A 21,143-nucleotide genomic window follows, 5' to 3' on the forward strand; every position below is an offset into this window, starting at 1 on the left:
TGAGGCCACGCGTATTTGGTCATTTTTTAAAATCCTCTTTTGTTTTCTCTTAATTATATTTTAATCAATATTTATTAAACATTTTTTAAAGAGTTATTTTCAAATTAAGAATGTTTTAAGTCAGAAGGACATCTAAGAAGAAACATATTTTCAGTCATGATGGAGGAGAAAACTCAGGAAAGGTTGCAACCTTTCTCTGAACCTTTCCGCAAATGTATATTTAAGGAGAAAATTAGGGGAAAGGTATACAATACAGCATGCTATGCCATAATAGGGTATGAATTCAATCATAGTATGGGTTATGGTATTTTAAAAGCACTTGTAATTAGAGAAAAATTTAGGAAGAAAAAAAATAAATAAATAAAAATCTGAAAGTGACTTTTTACACCACTTGCCCCTGGCATGTAACACGGTTATGATTTTTTTAAGTACACTACTTGTAACTTTGTTGAAATGACAAAAAAGATGTTGCCAGAAAAAGAAATTGATCTCACCTACTTGCCCTTGGCTGATTGGATACATACCCTATTACATATTGCATGTCGTATTGTATCGTTTCTTAAGATTAAGATGTTTTGATTGAGGAAAAAAAAAACTTAAGAGTGGCTGAGAGAAATCCTACAAGAGATTTCTAGTCTAATGACTCAAAAGTACCTATTTTCTTTTCTTTTCTTTTTGGGAGACTTAGGATTGAATAATATCATAATTGAGTTCAACTCTCGAGTTGCCACGGAATTGCAACCTTTAAAAGAAGCAATCTCTAGCCCCTAGCTCCAAACCCTTGGTTGTTTTGGTACAGACTACGGAATATTGCTCACATGAGTTCAGTGATTAATTTTAAAAAACCGCCCACACTGTGAGAGAAGGGAATCCTGTGACGGATGGCCTTGGTAGGCTTGAGAGCGGCAGGGCACCGAACCGTTTATTCAAATGTAGAGAGGAGCTCCCAAGAGAGATCCGGGGCTTGGTATCATTGGATAGTGCTGGAATGGGTGTGGTCCAAAAGAGAAAGAGGTCGGTCCCTCCATAGTCCTGGTGGGAGCTTATTGGAGCTGGGGCCCTTGTTGGAAGGGTGCTTTGGGCTTTGGTTTTGGTGATTTTTGTTTGTTTGTTTTTATTATATATGGTTTATTTTGAGCCCATGTGATAGGCAAGGTCTTATTTTTTATTTGAAATCCACCCGAAAGTTTATAAAATGATATTTTCTAACCAACAAAGTTATAGGTAGTGTGTTCTTATTTTTTTGAGGGAAAAATAAAAATAAAAATGATCCTTGATAATAGAATTGTGGAACATATTTCATGCAGCCAACCACAATTAATTGCACAAAGGTTCAAGGATGATGATGATGACAATACCTGAAACCAAAGTCAGGAATGTAAATAGGGTATGGTATGAAGGATTGCTTCCCTTGATGATTTTATCCTGTGGATTTTTTTATTTATTAAAGGTTCAGGGATGTAATGCCTTTGTTTCTCTAAGCCGGATTTGGAAACAACTTCCAGGTGTTAGATGTTGCTTTGTGTTAATTGAATATGCAGCTATATGTTACTGTCAATGCTGCTTTGTGTTCATTGGATATGCGGCTATGTGTTAGGCTGTGCTTGGATATGCTATTGAATTCAATTGCAATAATTAGTGTAGCAAGGTGAAAACGACCAAATTGCAATTACTTAAAAGTATTGTTAGTGAGGTACTGAGTTCCATGTTGTCATAATGTCTTAAATCTGACATTGTCTAGGCTACTCGACCGGTCGAGTGCCTGGCTCGACCAGTCGAGGGTCCACTCGACTGGTCGAGGGCCACTCGACTCGAAGTCTTGCGAGCACAGGTTTTGGGTGTCCAGGCCGCTCAACCGGTCGAGGGGCTGGTTCGACCGATCGAAGGGGTCTTTAGACCAGTCGAGGCCCTAGCTCAACTAGCCGATGGTTACGTAGATCCTACGCAGGCTGCGTAAATTTGAGGCGATTTCCAGACTAGGTGCGTAAGTAAAGTTTTCTAAACTATAAATAAGGGTCCTTAGGGCTAATCTAAGGTATTCTAAAGCTTTCTAAAGGTATTCTAAATGGTTTTAGGGTTATCAAAGGGTGTAGCAAGGGTGAAATTCGAGGTTGTTCGAATCAGGTAAGTCCCCTTTCTTTGTAATTTATGCTTTTATAGTGAATTTCTGTCGCTTTGTGCCATGGTTTTTTTCCCGCAAGGATTTTCCATATTAAATCTTTGTATTCTCTTGTGTGTGCTTGGTGTCATTGGATTGCTTTTCTAGATCTAGATCTGTGTGATTCTGCAGCCAAAATCTCAACATTCCATACTAATGCTACTTCCTCAATGGTGAATAGGAACCTTGTCATACATTCAATGCTTTTTTAGCGGTGCATCCAAACGCACACTTAGGGATTGTTTGGCTTCATTAAAAACATGTTTTTATTTGTAATTTTAATTCTCAAAATCATTCGTTTAGGTGTTAAGTGTGTTTGGTTAGCCAACTTAATTAATCAATTTTAGAAAAATGATTTTCTAAATTTGTTCCTTTTTTCAGTGCCTAACCCCTTGTTACGTACCTACAGTCATTTCAGCTAATTTTACAAAATTGTGAAAAACATGATCTCTCTCTAGTTGGAAGGTTTGTTGATTGAACACAAGCATGAAGCCATGCATGCACCTCCACACGTGTCACCATGGCACATGGGTTCGAGATCAAACCCATCCACAGGTTAGTCCAATCATGTTTTTTTCTAAAATTAATATGGCCCAGTTGTACTTTTTAATATGGATACATTGGATCTCGGAACTAAGTGCCATGATGGCAAACAAGTGGCGTGTGCATGAGTTGTATTAATATAGAGAAGCCAGACATGAGTTGTACATGAGTTGCATTGGATCCGGTGACACCCTCTTGCAACGCTGTGAGGTGTAGGGCTGAAAGTCGGGTGGGTTCAACCGGACCGACCCGACAATGGGTTGGGCTCGGGCAAGATGTATCGGGTTCGGTCTCGGGATTGGGCTGTACAAACACCAACCAGATAAAACTTGGGTTAGGCTTGGGTTGAGGTCTCGGGTTGCCCGACCCAACCCAAACCCGATCGATATATATAAGTTACTTATAAATTATAATTGAGTGTGGATTGTCTGTATTGAAGGTACAAGAAATTTTAATGCCGTCAAGTTTCATTGGCCCACATAATTTCTGATGACTCAAGCTAACAAGATACACCGATTTCTCTCTTCCAAATAGATTGTGTGCTACATAGGGTTGAAAGTTGGGCGGGTTCAACCCGACTGACCCGTGACCGACCCGACATTGGGTTGGGCTCGAGCAAGATGTATTGGGTTCGGTCTGGGGCTTGGGCTATATAAACACCAATCTGATAAAACTTGGGTTGGGCTCAGGTTGAGGTCTCGGGTTGCCCGACCCAACCCGAACCTGATCAATACATAGGTATAAATTATAATTGTGTGCAGATCGTCTATCTTCAAGGCACATGAATTTCCAGTGTCGTCGGGTCTCATTAGTCCACATCATTTCCGATGACTCGAGCTAACAAGATATGGTAGATTTCTCTCCCAAATAGATTGCGTCCTAGACAACATGATTTTAAGGGAGTAGCTATCCTATATTTTAGCTTGTTTATTTTTTTGAAAAATGAAGTTTTTTACAATAAATAATTACATATATAATTAATAAAATCATAGGTACAAAAAATAAGACGTGTATTGAAATATAATAGACTAATGTAATAACAAAAATATTAGTATGTATCCACCCGACCAACCCGACCCAACCTGCTTGGGTTGGGCTTGGGTTGAGAATTTCCAACCTAAGATTGGATTGGATTGGGTTAAGGTTGAGGTACAGGAACCTTGGGTAGGGTTAGGGTTGAGCACCAACCTAACCCAACCTGACCGACTTTTAGCCCTAGTGCTACACAATAGAACTTTTAAAGGAGTAGTTGTCCTATATTTTAGCTTGTTTGTTTAGGAAAAACAAAGTTCTTTATGATAAATAATTACATAATAATTAATAAAATTATAGGTACAAAAAATAATGCGCATATTGAAAATATAATAGACTAATTTAATAACAAAAATATTAGCATGTATTAACCCGACCAACTTGAACAACCCGACTGAGCCACCTTGGGTTGGGCTTGAGTCGAGAATTCCTAATCCGAGGTTGGGTTGGGTTGGGTTAGGATTGAGGTATAGGAACCTTGGGTTGAGCTAGGGTTGTGCACCAACCCAATCCAACCCGCCTGACTTTCAACCCTAAAGAGGTGCCCACTGTGATAACCGTGAGATATCTACTCCATCCATCTAGTTCCACGTCATGTTATGGTATGACTCTAAAAATGAGATAGATTCAGGACTTTCTTTCTTTTCTTTTCTTTTTTTTTTTTTTTTTTAAAAAGAAAAGTGGCAGCACACGTTGACAAAAAAAAACTGTATAAATCTTGCCTATCATTTAACAAAGCCAAATCAACACTGCCTACTTTAAAACATCATAACAACATCAACCACATTACTTCCGGACTACTTATTTACCGCGACATTCTCTCCCATAAATACAACCATTATCTAAAAGAACTTGAAAAAAGAGAAAGGAACTTGACTTTTGGCTGAGATGATCCTCATGTGGAAGGATGAGGGGCCGAATCTTTGAGGCCCAATATCTTCCTAACATGGAAATACGAGGAGCAGCTGCTGACGAAAGATTCATATGCTTCGCAGCGGCCAACCGAAGATCATAGAGAGACTCAGTTTTGCTACACTCACCTTTGAAACCTTCTTGGGGAAATTGCTTTTCTCATACATATTCACGAGACATGTAATTTTTAATATAAGCAATTCTCAATAAATAAGTAGGGATGCATTCAATTCCTAGAGAGTTCCTAAAAAATACAATGGAGGTCCGCCTTGTTTATATTCCTAGAGAGGTGAACTCAGTTGTTGATGGCCTCGCTAAGCTGGGGAGTGCTGGTCACGGTAATCTGCAGTATCTATCGCAGGGAGACCTCCCCTCGCCCATCCGTGGCCTGTTGTTCCTAGATAGAGTAGGGTTAGGCTCCATTCGCGAGATCTAAGTCCTTTTCTGTTTCATTTCCTTTTATAATTGGTGGGCTTGCCTCCTTTTCTTGGCAGGCCTCCCCGAAAAGTCTCATCTGTGCTTCCACAGTTGTATTTACAGATTTTATGAATATACGTGATGATTTTGAAAGAGAGAGAGAGAAAAAAAAAGGTTCAGAGTGGCATATGAAACAATGCCTAACTGGTCTTAGTTAAAAGAAAAAAGACATACCAAACTGCCTGACTGCTTGGGGATGCATTCAATCCATGTGGTCATGGTTCTCAGCTTGGCTTTATCTAAATATGACCATGACCTGACCATGACCATGACTACGACCACGACCCGGAAAATTTTAGTTGCTTATGAGTGAGAAAAAATGAAGCTTTTTCTTTTCATTTCATTTCTTTTCAAAGTTGATAAGACACCGTTTAAACGGAGCTTACGTAAAGAATGTGGCCAGCTTGCTCGTGATCATGAGTGGGAATGGTCACATTCGTTCCAACGTGTGGTAATTGCCATACGTTTGAATTGTGTGGGACCCACCCATGGTATGCATGTGCAATCCAAATCGCGAATCTGGAGCACCTCATGTTCACCTGATCATGATTCAGCTCGCTTTGTGATGCTGTAAGTGGAATTCGTTCTGTGTAAGGGTCAACAACTCGATCGCATGTATAGAATGGCCGTAGATGATGTTGATCACCCCACAATTGAATGGTGCTAGGGTTACAACTGGGCTGGGTTAGCCCAGTATCAGCTCAAGGCCAGCCACTTTTAGCCCAAAAGCATGGCTGCGTTTGGATGCACAAGTGAATCAAATTGTGAACTTTAAGTTTAATTAGGAAGAAATACAATCTTTCCTGGTATTTAAGGATGAGGAAGTCATCCTCGAATTGCAGTAAAATTTCTAGCAAGTACAACTAGAAAGTAACATGATTGCAATTTGGATCCCAGATCCTTACTGTGAATGCTAAAGAAATAAATCATAATTTGGTTAGTTTCACTTTATTAATTAGACTAATAATCACAATCTAATTATTTCCACTCTTAATGATGTCGATCACTGAGTATGGATGAAGCACAAACAAAGGTTGAAATGATGTCATCAACAGCGGAGAATAACTCAAAAGTATAGTCTACTAGTATAACGTTACCAAGTACGGATACTGGTGTGAATGGGCAAAGCAGAGGTTGTGTAGCTAGCCCGGCCGGTCCTAGACCCCTAAGCCCAGTCCCTAATGAGCTAAAGATGTCTCGCCCAATCCATCGATGTAGAGAGCCAAGCAAGGCTAGGGTTGGGCTAGGGCCAGGCTGAATTAGGCCAGGGCTAGCGCTGATCACCCTGTGTGTGCATGCTTATGAACCATCATGCTCTTCTAAAATGTCAAAGTCTTTCCACAGGCATGTATGTCAAATAACATTATTCATCAGCTATGCGTTTGCCCCACACAATTATCCACTTAATACATAGATTTAAATGAGTACATCAATGTCCTATTAACCTTATAAATTAGGGTCCACAGTTTGAGGGCCATGATAGGCCGCCCCTCTCCTTCTTTTTGTTAGGTAGGCGGCCCAAATTATCACTGTGTAATATTGCTGTATAGTTCCCTCATCTAATATACACATTTGAAGGGTCATTTCTCTTGCTCGATCGGGTGATAGACTCTCAGGAGTTCCAACACCCAGTCAAAGGTTTGAGTACCCATACGTGGTGAAATTCCACCAGCGTGAGTGTGTGGGGGTGTGCGTGCGTGTATTAAAAAAAAATAATAATAATAGGGTCCACAGTTTGGACGGTAAATCACCCGTCACACTCTACGAGAGTACTAAGTTCTTCATAAAGTAACGCCAAAAGTTCAAGCAGTTGAACATCCACCCACCTGGTTATTAATTAATAGTAATAAATATATTAATAAATAAGGTGCCAGAAGTAAAAAGTAGTTGTCGGCTCGCGTGGGCCTCATGTTCATGTTTATGTGAATTTTACCCCATCCACCAGGTGGGTCACCTCATGTTACGCGAAGGGCCAAAAAGAAGCCCCTTTACTGATTTAAGTGGACCACATGATTGGAAAGAGTATGCAGGTCAATGCCGCCTCCAATTTATTTTCATTAGTGCGTCACACCTGAATCATGGATGGGCCTGATTTTTAGGCCACAGACCTATGTTTTGTTGTGACATCTAATGGTTGGAGTGGATTTCGTGTAATCTTCGTAGTGGGCCCTTTAAAAATCAAGGGTGGACATCTCTCCCAAGCCATTTCTTTTGGTGTGGCCAACCTGAATCACAAGACAATCTATTTTTTTTACTCTAGACATAACATGCAATTATACATCTAATGATTGAAATAGATTTCACATATACATCAGGGTGAGCCACCTAAAAAATCAAGGGTACCTAGTTGTATGATCTCATTGTTGGGCTTCATAGAAGTTGGTGATTAATTAATGGTAATAAATACGAGGTAAAGAAGTAAAAGGGATTGTGAATTGGGTGGGCCCCACCATGGTGTTTATGTAAAATACACCCCCATCCACCAGGTGTGTTACCCCATGTTAGGCCTGGGGCCCCAAAAATCAGCCCCATTTATCATTCAAGTGGGTCACAAGATTGGAAACAATGTATAGGGCAAAGCTCACACTCTAAACTTTTTCACTTGGTGTGACTCACTTGAATTAAAAAAATGGACATAATTTTTTGGCCCTATGTCTATTTTTTCGTGTGGCATCTAATGGTAGGAGTGGATTTCATACAATCATCGTAGTGGGCCTTAATAGAAATTAAGGGTGGATGTTTCTGTCAATTATTTCCACACGAGCCAAACTTTTTGGAACAAGTGGGAGATGGAATGACTAACCTTTCTTTTAAGAGGCCCGCCATGATATGTATGTGAAATCTACTTTGATCATTCAATGTGCGATTGCATGTTATGCCTAGGGCACAAAAATTAGGCTTACCTTTGATTCAGGTGGGCGACACTAAAGGAAACATTTGGGAGAGAGACATTTACCTTGATTTTTACTGGGGCCCATCAAGATGATTATATGAAATCCACTCTAACCAGCAGATGTCACACCAACACATAGGCCTAGGGCCTCAAAATCAGGCCCAATTGTGATCCAAGTAGGCCATGCCAAGAGAAACTGTTTAGAGGATAATCATTGCCCTAAATATCCTTTTCAATTATATGGACCACCTAAATCACTAAAGGGACGGAATTTTATTTTATATTTTGCCCTAAGCCTAGCATGGGGTGACGCACCTGGTGGATAGGGTGGATTTACATAAACACTAAGGTTGGGGCCCACTCAAGCTAAAATTGGGTGGATTGTCTACCATGGCATGTGTGAAAGCTTGACGAAGCTTAGAATTAAGGCTAAGTCCTAAAGGGGGGGTGAATAGGGTAATTTTAAAATTCTTTTTCTAATTAACTAATTTACCAATTTAAACTAATAAGACAATTAACACTTAAGCTTAAAAGCCAAATGGGTCCAATCATATAGACTAAAAATGATGCAATAATAAGTAACTAGTTTATAAAGTAAGAGAGTGATTTTTTATGTGAGATGTATTAATTATTCAACACTTAACACACATTTAATTATGCATTCATATATTTCAGTAAATTAAACTCACAAGCATAATTAGAATTGTACACAAATAACAATTTCAAACACAAGTATGTACAATAGTTTGGTTTTCCTACTCCACTCCTGAAAAACGCACTCCTTGAGTGTACTAATATTTTATTATCATGGGTTTTAAATTAGGTTCACCTTTAATCTTTACAAACTTACACTCCCACCAACGGCCTACATAAGGACTTAATGCATGTACACTCTTGTGTTAGAAGAACATGTTTCCATCCATGTCAGTGGCTCCCACAAGAGACTTTAATTGGTTTTCTATTGGTTGACTAATCACCAATAGCGGTCCTAATTCAAGGCCATACGTATAATCCTATTGGAGGCTCCCTATAGAGACTAACATGTACAGACCCATGTCCAATGAATGTGGTCATAATCTAAAGACATACGTACACTCCCGCCTGAGGCTCCCATGAAAACTAACATATACACACCTGTGTCCGATGAATTCGGCCTACACAAGAACCTATTCGAGTTTATATCACAAACTCTGTAAGACCCGTGTCCTAATCCGTACTGTTCCGTTAGCTTCCGCGGTCCTTCCGGTCAAATTCCGGCAACCTTCGCACCGTATTCGGTATTTGCGCACGATCCTAAGCCAGGTCCCGCGCACCGACGTCGGCTTAGTCTGAAAGTTATATCAGAGCGACCGCGTCGTCGCCGCGGTTCCAACGCCGTGACTTGCGCATTGAACCGATACCCAGGCAAGAAGATGCCGATCAGCGTCTATTCCGAAGAAACACCGCGCGTTGCGGATTTCGAGGGAATCTCTACTATTAGTCCCATCAATCAACCATTAAAGCATCCCATACCTCAAGTACATCAACCCATCTCCACCTTTTACAAAAGTCCACCATTCTTTCCACCTCACCACTCCTCTTTTCCAAATTTCAACAACAACCATACACCTTTTCACAATTTTCAACCCAAACCATCCCCCATCACTCCATCACCCATCTCTTTCTCTCTCTCTCCCTCCCTTTACAACTATCTCTCTTATTCTTTTTTTCAAAAGAAAAATCCAAATCCAAGAGAGAGCACCATGAGTCCCCCATGGTGAGAAAACTTCATTTGTGAGGTCCACCTTTCCCACCCCCTTCATCTCTCATCTCAACCATCCATTTCTCATCTTCCACCATCAAAGGGTAGCCCAAGGAAGCCAAGGAAGCCAAGGGAGCAAGAAGATCAAGTGGTGGGTGTCTTAATAGGGTAGATTTTCATATTTTTAAGATGGACCAAGTGAGGCCAACCGATTAATGGTTGGATTTCACTTTGGACCCTAAGTTGTGGCCGATGGCCCACTGGGATCATCATGATCATTCCATGATGGGGCCATTCTCCATGGACCCCATCATGATGTTTATTTCCTTCCATGTTTAGGGTCATCTAGACCATTTATTTTAGTGGAGAAGGGATCTCCACCGTTGGATTTCAATTCCATGGACCCACTTGTAATGGGACCCACTTAATGTATGATTTAGTGCAAGGGAGGGCCCATAGTGCCGGGGTCCCTCCATCACACGGTCTCACTCTCTATCTCTCTCCCTTTTTATTTTTAATTGTTTTATTTTTATTTTTATTTTTATTTTTATGTTAATGAGGTTATGTGGCTCACTTGAATGGACCCCACCATAGGGCATGTATTCCATCCAACTCACCTACGAGTGGGGCCCACCTTGTGTGTAGTATACACACCATCCTCCATGAGGTGGCCCACCTAAGCAAGGCCCACCTCTATAATAGTGCAGAGTCCAGCGTCCAGGGACGCTGGACGTTCCATGAAAACAAAAAAAAAAAAAAGGAATTTACTTGGTTTGGGGATGGCCCACTTGTGTAGGCTTCACCTTGATGCATGTATTAAATCCACACCATCCATTCCCTTCCCTAGCTCTTTTTAGCCGTTGACCTGAAAGATGGGATCCATCAGGCCTTCAGGCGGGCCATACCGTAGCAAATGGTGGTCTTTACCATTAAAACCTTCCCTATTGTTTTTATGCACCGAAACAGGTCCAATATTGGGCTCGTTTAACTTGTCTAGGGCCATGGAAGGCCATTGGATGGAGTGGATGGCCTGGATATGGACCCCACCAGTAAGATCCTCAATGAAATAGAAATCAAAAGAAAAAAAAAAAAAAGGATCACAGCAGCTATTGCTGCTGTGTCAGGCGCTGCCTGCGCACCTGCGCTCGGGCGACGGGCGACCGGACAGCTTCTCACGGCTGTAGCCGTGGGCCCCACCTTGATGATTATATTCTATCTAAACCGTTCATATGGTGGGCCCCTACCTGACGTGGGCCCACCCCAAAAATCAGCTTGATCCAAGACGCAGGTGGCCCACACCGTATAAAACCGTGGGATTGAACATTTACCTTTGAAACCCTTTTTGGGCCCACAGAAATCTTGGATCAAGGTGAAACTTTTTATCACCCTTCATCTAGGGCTGCTTGACCTTATTAAGGGTTTGGATGACATATAAACATTATGGTGGGCCCCACATGGAGCCCACAGTGATGTATGTGTTTTACCTCCACCGTCCGCCTGGACGGTGGAGCCCACTGGGTGTGTGCGCGTGCGCGTGCGTCTGTGGGTGGGTGCATGCGTGTGTGTGCGTGCGTGTGGTGTATGCATGTGTGTATATTTATATATATATATATATATATATATATATCTATATATATATAATATTATATTATATATAATATCATATGTATATAAATATATTGTATTATATCATGTTTGATATAATATTGGTGGGAGGCCCACCTTAGTTTGTTGTGGCCTGTGATTGAGGCCCACCTTGATATAGATGTAAGGCCCAACTGTCGAGGCCCATTTGATGTAATGGGGCTAATGAGTTGAGGCCCATTTGATGTGCACATGGGGCCCAATTGGTGAGGCCCATTTGATACATATAAGGCCCAGGTGAGTAGACCCATTTGATGTACATATGGAGCCCAACTGTCAAGGCCCATTTGACACGTGTAAGGCCCATAAGCTTAGGCCTATTTGATAGGTTCTGAAGCCCCCGGGTTATAGCCATTGCAATGTACGTAAGGCCCATTGGTGTGGCCCACTTAATGAAGATAAGGCCCATATGACTTGGCTAATTTGATGTATTTAAGGGCCCAATGGACGTACCTAAGGTCCATTGCAATGTGTGATCCCAAAATAACTTATGAAATGATATTTGTGGCAATCGTGCCTTGGGAGCAATGTTGGTTTGACGTCCACATTGTAAGTGTAGTGTGGTTAAATGTCCGCATTATGACTTTCCCTTGGGCCCACTGATAGGCCCATATGTGTAATATGTAGGCCGTCTAGGCCCGTCTTCATTATGAGCATCATTCACCCCATATAACATATTTAATTCCATGATTCATGATCATATGCATCATACGTATGCTTGATATGAGAAATGGTGATCATAGCATAGCCTTCGGGCGGATTGTTTAGGGGCTCCCGTGCAGTGTTGCCCTACATGAGCGCACGATACGCGCGAGATTGCTGCGCATGGTTGGATAGTGTGATTCATGCATTTGCATCGTGTGATATTATTCTGTACGCCCTAGCGACATCGGGGCCATAGCCTCCACAGACGCATCGTGGTTGGCGGGATTGGATACCGATACTCTTCTACATGGGGTGCGATAGATATCCCGGGTGAAAGTCCCTAAACCCTTATGGTACCAGGAGGTTGCTCCAACATCTAGCCGAGTGGATGCATGAGCGCGAGGGCCGTATAGCAGAGGCCGCGTCTCCCACGTGTCGTGGTCGGTTGGAAGGGGGTGCGGCCTTACCCGCCCGAGAGTAGGGGGCAGTGCTAGGCTGAGTCTGACCAGCTCGAGGAATGGGTCCGCTATTGACGAGCCGAGCCCGATATTGGCAGGCGGATAGTGAGGTCTTTTCCACTCACCTTATTGCGTGCGATGGGGTGGCAATCTGGCTTGGAGTGTACTAGACCCCGGTGATATCCCAGATTTGAGCCGTATTGACATGTGGACTTAGTTGAGGATTTGTATGCTTGACTTGCATTGCATGGCCTTGGTATGGCCGACATCATTCTTTGCACCGCATGGCCTTGGTACGGCTAATGGGACTCTTAGCATTCATCAGCATGTTCCGCATTACTCTGATACCAACTTCTGTCACGCCCCAAACTCGATTACGCAGAGCCTCAACGAGGTCACGATCAAGAACAAGTACCCGCTCCCGAGGATTGATGATTTGTTCGATCAGCTGCAGGGTGCACAGTTCTTTTCGAAGATTGACTTGCGTTCCGGTTATCATCAGATTCGGGTCCGAGAGGAGGACATTCCGAAGACAGCATTCAGGACGCGTTATGGTCATTTCGAGTTTCAGGTCATGTCCTTCGGACTGACCAATGCGCCAGCAGTGTTCATGCAGTTGATGAACGAGGTCTTCCGTCCGTATCTCGATCAGTTTGTTGTAGTCTTCATCGACGACATTCTGATTTATTCGAGGACTCGTGAGGAGCATGAGCAGCATTTGGAGGTTACATTGCAGACCCTCCGCGCACACCAGTTGTATGCGAAGCTGGAGAAGTGCGAGTTTTGGCGGGAGGAGGTGAAGTTCCTCGGTCACGTGGTGACGAGGGAGGGTGTCGCAGTGGACCCCTCGAAGGTTGAGGCAGTGCGTCAGTGGGGCCAGCCCACGACTGCGTCCGAGATCCGTAGTTTCCTTGGTTTAGCGGGCTACTATCGGCGTTTCATTGAGGGCTTCTCTCGTATTGCAGCCCCGTTGACCGAGTTGACCGGAAGGGCGCGAGTTTATTTGGAGTGGCGCTGCGGCGAGCATTTATGGAGTTAAAGGACCGTCGACGTCCGCTCCTGTCCTCACTCTTCCCTCACGTATTACGGATTTATTGTATTCACCGATGCCTCGCATATTGGTTTGGGTCTGTCCTGATGCTGCACGGCAGGACTGTAGCCTTCGCGTCTCGCCATCTCAAGGCATGAGCGGAACTACCCCACGCATGATTTAGAGTTGGCTGCAGTTGTTTTTGCACCGAAGGTGTGGAGACACTATCTCTATGGGGTTAGGTTCGAACTCTTTTCGATCATAAGAGCTTGAAGTACCTCTTTTCACGATCGAGTTGAATTGCTATAGTTGGATGGAGCTCTGAAGGACTATGATTTCGATCTCCGCTACCACCCGGGTAAGGCGAACGTGGTGGCGGATGCCCTTAGCCGTCAGGAGCCACGAGGCCTGGTGGCGCATATGATGATTCGGGAGTGGCGAATGCTCGAGGATGTAGCGAGTACGACTTTGAGTTTGGCTTGCAGTCTTCTATGTGCAGTTATCGAGACTGTCGATTCAACCCTCTCTTGTCGCAAGAGTGATCGAGGCTCAGCACAGACGAGTCGTTACGGGATTACCGAGCAGAGGCGGATCTGAGAGTCAGACGGATTGGCAGATTGGTACGGATGGTGGACTTCGCTTGAGGCCGATTATGTGTCCGGATATTCTGAGCTACGCCGAGACCTTATGGCCGAGGCACATCGATCGCGGTTTTCTATCCATCCTGGCTCGACTAAGATGTACCGCGACATGAGGCGCAGTATTTTTGGGCGGGGATGAAGCGCCGGATCGCCAACTTTGTGGCCGAGTGTGACACGTGCCGGCGTGTCAAGGCCGATCATCGGAGACCCCCTGGTATTGCAGCCATTGAGTGTCCGATGTGGAAGTGGGAGCACGTGTCGGCAGATTTTATTATGGGCTTGCCGAGGACTCGGCGCGGTCATGACGCCATCAGCGTAGCCGTGACGAAGTCGGCACATTTTATTGCGATACGTGCGACTTGGCCTTTGGGACCGGCTTGCGAGATTATTCATTGAGGATATTGTGAGGCTGCATGGCGTTCTCTCGATCATTTCTAGCCGAGACCCGAGGTTCACGTCTCGATTTTGGGGAGCTTCCAGAGAGCGATGGGTTATGATTTGCAGCTCGGCACCGCGTACCATCCGCAGACCGATGGCCAAACCGAGAGGGTCAACCGGATCCTTGAGGATATGCTTGAACTGCGCGATTGATTTCGGGGGTAGTGGGATGAGCATCTGCGATTGGTTGAGTTTTCATACAATAACTATCGGCGACCATCGGCATGGCTCCTTTTGAGGCGCTATATGGCAGACCATGCAGATCACGAGTTGTTGGACCGAGGTTGGAGAGCGTCGTCTCTTAGGTCCCGAGCTTGTGCGGGAGACGCGAGAGGCTATTGATATCATCGGGCAGAGGATGCGCACAGCTCGACAGAAGAGTTTTGTTGATCGTCGGCGTCGTCCCTTAGAGTTTGATGTAGGGGACCATGTGTATCTCAAGGTCTCGCCTATGAAGGGCGTGGTTCGATTTGGAGCGAAGGGCAAGCTTGCCCCGAGATTCATAGGACCTTTTGAGATCAGGCGCGTTGGCGCCGTGGCCTATCGGCTTGCCTTGCCATCTCGGTTATTCAGCGTCCACAATGTTTTTCATGTCTCCATGTTGAGGAAGTGTGGGTCGGACATCGTTCTGTTATCGATTGGCGGCCGTTAGAGGTTCGTGAGGACGCTTCCTATATTGAGCAGCAGGTCGTATCCTTGATCGGAAGGAGCAGTCCTCGGACCAAGGTCATTCCGTTGGTGAAGGTTCGTGGGGTCACCATTCCATTGAGGAGGCTTCTTGGGAGCGTGAGGTGAGATTCGAGAGCGTTATCCCCATCTTTTTGATGATTGATTGTGTTGCATGTTGTGTGTTATCTCCTGATTTTATATATTGATGTTATGTTTCTTCTCCCTCTTGAGTTATGCCTAGTTGCGGTGATTGTGTAAATTTCGAGGACGAAATTTCTATTAGGAGGAGAGAGTGTAAGACCCGTGTCCTAATCCGTCCTGTTCATTAGCTTCGCGGTCCTTCCGGTCAAATTCGCAACCTTCGCACCGTATTCGGTATTTGCGCACGATCTTAAGCCAGTCCCGCACCGACGTCGGCTTGGTCCGAAAGTTATATCGTAGCGACCGCGTCGTCGCCGCGTTCCAACGCCGTGACTTGCGCATTGAACCGATACCCAGGCAAGAAGACGTTCATTTCGAAGAAACAACGCGCGTTGCGGATTTCGAGGGAATCTCTACAATTAGTCCCATCAATCAACCATTAAAGCATTCCATACCTCAAGTACATCAACCCATCTCCACCTTTTACAAAAGTCCACCATTCTTTCCACCTCACCACTCCTCTTTTCCAAATTTCAACAACAACCATACACCTTTTCACAATTTTCAACCCAAACCATCCCCCATCACTCCATCACCCATCTCTTTCTCTCTCTCTCCCTCCCTTTACAACTATCTCTCTTATTCTTTTTTCAAAAGAAAAATCCAAATCCAAGAGAGAGCACCATGAGTCCCCCATGGTGAGAAAACTTCATTTGTGAGGTCCACCTTTCCCACCCCTTCATCTCTCATCTCAACCATCCATTTCTCATCTTCCACCATCAAAGGGTAGCCCAAGGAAGCCAAGGAAGCCAAGGGAGCAAGAAGATCAAGTGGTGGGTGTCTTAATAGGGTAGATTTTCATATTTTTAAGATGGACCAAGTGAGGCCAACCGATTAATGGTTGGATTTCACTTTGGACCCTAAGTTGTGGCCGATGGCCCACTTGGGATCATCAAGATCATTCCATGATGGGGCCATTCTCCATGGACCCCATCATGATGTTTATTTCCTTCCATGTTTAGGGTCATCTAGACCATTTATTTTAGTGGAGAAGGGATCTCCACCGTTGGATTTCAATTCCATGGACCCACTTGTAATGGGACCCACTTAATGTATGATTTAGTGCAAGGGAGGGCCCATAGTGCCGGGGTCCCTCCATCACACGGTCTCACTCTCTATCTCTCTCCCTTTTTATTTTTAATTGTTTTATTTTTATTTTTATTTTTATTTTTATGTTAATGAGGTTATGTGGCTCACTTGAATGGACCCCACCATAGGGCATGTATTCCATCCAACTCACCTACGAGTGGGGCCCACCTTGTGTGTAGTATACACACCATCCTCCATGAGGTGGCCCACCTAAGCAAGGCCCACCTCTATAATAGTGCAGAGTCCAGCGTCCAGGGACGCTGGACGTTCCATGAAAACAAAAAAAAAAAAAAGGAATTTACTTGGTTTGGGGATGGCCCACTTGTGTAGGCTTCACCTTGATGCATGTATTAAATCCACACCATCCATTCCCTTCCCTAGCTCTTTTTAGCCGTTGACCTGAAAGATGGGATCCATCAGACTTTCAGGCGGGCCATACCGTAGCAAATGGTGGTCTTTACCATTAAAACCTTCCCTATTGTTTTTATGCACCGAAACAGGTCCAATATTGGGCTCGTTTAACTTGTCTAGGGCCATGGAAGGCCATTGGATGGAGTGGATGGCCTGGATATGGACCCCACCAGTAAGATCCTCAATGAAATAGAAATCAAAAGAAAAAAAAAAGATCACAGCAGCTATTGCTGCTGTGTCAGGCGCTGCCTGCGCACCTGCGCTCGGGCGACCGGACAGCTTCTCACGGCTGTAGCCGTGGGCCCCACCTTGATGATTATATTCTATCTAAACCGTTCATATGGTGGGCCCCTACCTGACGTGGGCCCACCCCAAAAATCAGCTTGATCCAAGACGCAGGTGGCCCACACCGTATAAAACCGTGGGATTGAACATTTACCTTTGAAACCCTTTTTGGGCCCACAGAAATCTTGGATCAAGGTGAAACTTTTTATCACCCTTCATCTAGGGCTGCTTGACCTTATTAAGGGTTTGGATGACATATAAACATTATGGTGGGCCCCACATGGAGCCCACAGTGATGTATGTGTTTTACCTCCACCGTCCGCCTGGACGGTGGAGCCCACTGGGTGTGTGCGCGTGCGCGTGCGTCTGTGGGTGGGTGCATGCGTGTGTGTGCGTGCGTGTGGTGTATGCATGTGTGTATATTTATATATATATATATATATATATATATATATATCTATATATATATAATATTATATTATATATAATATCATATGTATATAAATATATTGTATTATATCATGTTTGATATAATATTGGTGGGAGGCCCACCTTAGTTTGTTGTGGCCTGTGATTGAGGCCCACCTTGATATAGATGTAAGGCCCAACTGTCGAGGCCCATTTGATGTAATGGGGCTAATGAGTTGAGGCCCATTTGATGTGCACATGGGGCCCAATTGGTGAGGCCCATTTGATACATATAAGGCCCAGGTGAGTAGACCCATTTGATGTACATATGGAGCCCAACTGTCAAGGCCCATTTGACACGTGTAAGGCCCATAAGCTTAGGCCTATTTGATAGGTTCTGAAGCCCCCGGGTTATAGCCATTGCAATGTACGTAAGGCCCATTGGTGTGGCCCACTTAATGAAGATAAGGCCCATATGACTTGGCTAATTTGATGTATTTAAGGGCCCAATGGACGTACCTAAGGTCCATTGCAATGTGTGATCCCAACCATGATGTATGCGATGATGTTTTCGACGGTCGTGCCTTGGGAGCAATGTTGGTTTGACGTCCACATTGTAAGTGTAGTGTGGTTAAATGTCCGCATTATGACTTTCCCTTGGGCCCACTGATAGGCCCATATGTGTAATATGTAGGCCGTCTAGGCCCGTCTTCATTATGAGCATCATTCACCCCATATAACATATTTAATTCCATGATTCATGATCATATGCATCATACGTATGCTTGATATGAGAAATGACTGATCATAGCATAGCCTTCGGGCAGATTGTTTAGGGGCCCCATGCAGGGGTGTTGCCCTACATGAGCGCACGATACGCGCGAGATTGCTTGTATGAGTGGATAGTGTGATTCATGCATTTGCATCGTGTGATATTGTTACTGGTACGCCCTAGCGACATCGGGGCCATAGCCTCCACGACGCATCGTGGTTGGCAGGATTGGATACCGGAAATCTGTTCTACATGGGGTGCGATAGATATCCACTGGGTGAAAGTCCCTAAACCCTTATGGTACCAGGAGGTTGCTCCAACATCTAGGCCGAGTGGATGCATGAGCGCGAGGGCCGTATAGCGGTTGCGTCTCCCACCGTGTCGTAGTCGGTTGGAAGGGTGCGGCCTTACCCACGGAGAGGGCAAAGCTAGACTGAGTTCGACCGGCTCGAGGAATGGGTCCGCTATTGACGAGCCGAGACCGATATTGGCAGGCGGATAGTGAGGTCTTTTCCACTCACCTTATTGCGCGCGATGGGGCGGCAATCTGGCTTGGAGTGTACTAGACCCCGGTGATATCCCAGATTTGAGCCGTATTGACATGTGGACTTAGTTGAGGATTTGTATGCTTGACTTGCATTGCATGGCCTTGGTATGGCCGACATCATTCTTTGCACCGCATGGCCTTGGTACGGCTAATGGGACTCTTAGCATTCATCAGCATGTTCCGCATTACTCTGATACTGCATGACTACATTATCACTTGAGCATACACTTTCACCACCCTCTAAGCTTTCTATAAGCTTATGCACGACCGTTGCGTGCAGGTGACGTTGGATCGCAGCAGCGCTGAGGCTTGGACGCGTGGCTGATCTTCTTTTGGAGTTTTGGTCTATATTCATTGTATTTCCCTTATGCTCATTGTACTTGTAAAGTTTTTGATTATAGTGGAAATGTGATGGAGTTTTTGGTTGTTGTTTGTGGGTTATGCCTTTGGTTATGCTTATTACGAATCAAACGGATGTTAAAAATCCTCCTTGTAGCATCCCAGGATCGGAACCTGGCGAATGGGCGCTGGGAGCCGAGAATGGGGTTCTACGGAGGCTGTCGGCGCCAGATTCGGCGATCGGGAATTTTGTGAGCCCGGTTCCCGAGTTTGGGGCGTGACAAACTCTATACTCAGTCTTATGTACTTTATAGTTAATAGACACTGACCTTGGGCCAAGCTTATTCATCCTTAGTCTTAGCACAACCTAGCTTAGACATTGGGCTTAAACTTTAAGCTCGAGCCCATGCCTTGAGTCTAATTTAATGGCCTAAACATTAGCCCCCCTCCTCGTCCCAAAGGGGCTGCCAAACACTTCACTCTCACGCCTTCCCGCCATGGCCAGGATTTAAAGTCCACAAGCTGAGAGGAAAATCGAAGGCCGATCTTCTAAACCAGCTGAAAGATCTGAAAGAAGAGCTCTCTCTACTACGTGTCGCGAAAGTCACTAGAGGTGCGCCAAACAAGCTCTTTAAGATCAAGGTTGTGAGGTTGTCAATAACGCAGGTGTTGACTGTGATTTCCCAAAAGCAGAAGGCGGCACTGAGGGAAGCATATAAGAAGAAGAGGTTCCTGCCACTCGATCTGTCGACCGAAGAACACACAGGCCATCGGATGGCAACTGACCAAACACTAGGCATGCATCTTTGAAGACCGAGTGTGAGAAGAAAAGGGAGATGTATTTTCCGTTGAGGAAGTATGCCATCAAGGTGTAGGGTAAGAACTTAATCTACTTATCTTTTCATTCCTTTCAGAATAGTGACTACTGGATGATAAGTTTTGACATTTGATTTCTTTGAATCTACGATCAAATACAGTGGCTTATTTTATTCTAAGTTTACACATAGGGGAATGGGCAGTTACTGTTGAACCTATAGACATTAGTTGGATCTATTTGGCACACATGTTTATGTGTTTTATTTTGGTTACTTAGAAAAAAAAACACAAAAACAAAAAAACAAACCTTAGCCCCTCAGGGCTAGGTCGAACTGCGCGGCTGATGGTTACTCCCAAGTACATGTGTATGTGATTCAAGTGCATCTCCACACTGGGGTGGGGTGGCCCACGAGATGGGGTTTGTGAGATTTAGAATAATCACATAGTGGGGTTTGTTTTGGGACCTGTGAAATGCGAGGTAGCAAACAAAGAGGTCTTGATCAATTTACCTAGGAGGGCTTGGATAAAGGGATAGTTTGGTGCTTCCCCAATAGCTCTAAAGCTTTTGATGCATTGGCTGGGACTCCCCACAACAGTAAGCAATATGAATAATTTCAAGAATATCCATAATAAATAATAATAATAATAAATAAGAAAATACCTAAGGGTCCATTTAGGTAAGGGATCCAGTAAAATTAAGATTAAATCTAATTCCAATTTTTGTCAAGTGCCCATACTCTCCACATAGGATTTGCCACACTCAAGCATTGTTTTCATTCGCATGAACACAATTATTTGCTATTTCAGGGTTAAAAAAAAAAAAAAACTCAATTGTGTTTATGCAGAAGAAATTAAACACCACTTTAATGTGGTGAATCCCATGAGGAAAGCATACGCCCACTATTTTTCTGGATCTCCCTATTCCAAGCAAACCCTAAAGATTCATTATATTAGCATAAGCATATCCCTCTTTAATGTAATTCTTTTGTCAAAT

At 44.1% G+C, this 21,143-nt stretch overlaps 1 pseudogene; it reads left to right on the plus strand.

Moving 5' to 3' along the window:
* Positions 1–159: 159 nt before the first annotated feature.
* LOC131228904 (large ribosomal subunit protein uL29-like) lies at positions 160–20,369 on the plus strand (annotated as a pseudogene).
* Positions 20,370–21,143: the final 774 nt, after the last annotated feature.

The sequence above is a fragment of the Magnolia sinica genome, chromosome 16 (assembly GCF_029962835.1).
Source record: "Magnolia sinica isolate HGM2019 chromosome 16, MsV1, whole genome shotgun sequence".
In the NCBI taxonomy this organism is placed as follows: Eukaryota; Viridiplantae; Streptophyta; class Magnoliopsida; order Magnoliales; family Magnoliaceae; genus Magnolia; species Magnolia sinica.